The sequence below is a fragment of the Tupaia chinensis genome, unplaced genomic scaffold, assembly GCF_000334495.1.
Source record: "Tupaia chinensis unplaced genomic scaffold, TupChi_1.0 Scaffold145694_1, whole genome shotgun sequence".
Taxonomy (NCBI): Eukaryota; Metazoa; Chordata; class Mammalia; order Scandentia; family Tupaiidae; genus Tupaia; species Tupaia belangeri.
In genome coordinates this window covers 234,312-236,679 of record NW_006205552.1, presented here as the reverse complement: position 1 = coordinate 236,679, position 2,368 = coordinate 234,312, and the positions used below count along the sequence as shown (strand labels likewise).

General features: G+C 32.7%; 1 pseudogene; it reads right to left on the bottom strand.

The window, feature by feature from the left end:
• Positions 1-634: 634 nt before the first annotated feature.
• The window catches only part of LOC102479318 (isopentenyl-diphosphate Delta-isomerase 1 pseudogene), a 23,092-nt pseudogene continuing 21,358 nt past the window's right edge, over positions 635-2,368 (bottom strand).

The following is a 2,368-nucleotide window of genomic DNA, read 5'->3' as shown; positions in this document are numbered from 1 at the left end:
AGAGTAGGACTCTATTTTAAGAGTAGTTTCTCTGTCCATGTGAATTCTGAAAATACAGATTTTTGTAATTGGTAAATACTTTAGAAGATTTAAGCTAACCAATCTCATTACCAAATGCAATGGTTGCCTTTAAGTATCAAAATGATACTTCTAGAATGATAGAAGTTAGAACATTTAGCACTTAATTTCCCCTAGGTCTAGACTGCCAGTTTAATCTGTTAATATGGTCAGTTAATTAGATTGGTTTGAAGTAGCCAAGCAAATACTTTCTTTTACTTATTTTTCTAGACAATGACAAAAATTATATATAAAATATTTGGTGAACAGAAGAGTACTTTATATGTGTCTGAAAATGTCTTTTACAATATACCAAAACTGGAAAAACTTCATTTATTTGTTCAAATTTGTCATAACTGGGGGTTTGGACAGGGTCAATTTTTATTGTTCTCTCTCACTTTACAGTATTTCTTATAAATGTCTTTTACAAAGAGTAGCACATACATATGTGGTATGTGATACAAAATTACAAGTCAATTGTTTTTTTCCTACACAAACTCCAATTATAAAGTATCATATGAAAGTTCTCCTAAAGGAACCAGATTTAAAACAAAAACTATTCTAAATTTACTAAATATAGAATATTTTCAGTAATCACTCATCTATGCTTTCACATTCTATAAATTTTTTCATGGTCAACAATCTGATTTAAATGATTTAAGTTATCCCACCATTTAAACAGAAAATTATCTGCAATTAATTTTAAACCATGGAGTTAGCTTAACTTCACCAAGGGCTGCTTTTTTCAGAAGATCCTGCAGTTCTTCCTTTGACACATAACAGTAGCTTTTAATCTCACCAGGATCTGGATTCAAAGTTACATTCTTCCTCACAAACAAGATGTAGTCAATTTCGTGTTCACCCCAGATACCATCAGACTGAACTTTGTAGTACATTCGTGTTAGATAATTAATTTTTTCTAGCGGAACCTCTTCCATGGGAATTCCTAACTCAGCTTGTAAATGCCCCTGTGCTGCTCGTTTTTCTCCAATGGCATCGTTCTCTTCAAGCTCACCTGGGTTAGTTAATGGATGACTACAGCAAGTATTGGTAAAACAATCTGGAAAGGTAATTGTAGCAGGAGCTTATTCTCACTGTTGAATAAGAAGACACTAAAAGCTCGATGCAATAATCCTTTCTCAATGTTTTCATTCAGATGACAATTTTTCTTGGTCTCAGCACCAATTTTATTGTCATTTTCATCAATAAGAACCGACCTTGTCTGTTTTAAGGATAAGGGTGATAGAGACTTCATAGAATGAATTAGGGAGAGATTCACACTTTTAGATCTTTAGAATTAACTTGAGCAGAATGGGGGTTAAATCTTTTTTGAAATTTTTTAGAATTCAGTGTTGAAGCCATCAGGACCAGGGTTTTTCTTTGTTGGGAGGTTATTTATTACTGATTCAATTTCCTGGCTTACTATGGGCCTATTTAAACTTTCTATATCCTCATAGTTCAATCTTGGTAGGTTATATGTTTCCAGGCATTTGTCCATCTCTTCCAGACTGTCTAGTTTCTTGGCATAGAGTTGTTCATATTATCCTCTAATGGTGTTTTGTAGTTTTATTACGTCTGTTGTTACATATTCTGCTTCATTGCAGATTTGATTTATGTGGTTTCTTTCTTTTTCTTAATAAGTCTCCCTAGTGGTGAATTGATTTTGTTTATCTTTTCAAAGAACCAGCTTTTACTTTCATTTATTTTTTTGTGTAGTTCGTTCATTTTCTATTTCATTTATTTCTGCTTGGATCTTTGTTATTTCCTTTTTCCTGAAATTTTTTTGCTGTTGCTTTTCCAATTATCCAATGCACGATGTTAGGTGATCCATTTATCTTCTTTCTGTCTTCTTCTTATGTGTACTAATTGCTATGAACTTCCCTCTTATGACTGCTTCAGCAGTGTCCCAAAGATTATGGAAACTCATGTCCTCATTGTCATTCACTTTCTTGAATCTTTCAATTTCGGTCTTTATTTCTTCAGCAGTTGGTTATTTAATTTCCATGTATTTGAGTATTTTTGACAATTTCTTTTGAAATTAAACTCATTTAATTCCATCATGGTTGGCGAAGATACTGGATATGGTTTCTATGCCTTTGAATCTGTAGTGACTTGCCTTGTGCCCTATTATGTGGTCAATCTTTTTTTTTAATTTTCTACATTAATTCACTATACACCATCACAACACACCAATGAATTTTCCATCCAAAATACACTGTGCATTGGTTCAATCAAGCACATCAACATACATGTTCTCAACAAATAATTTTCTAACTCTTACATCCTGCATACCTTGCCCTTTGTCTTGCCA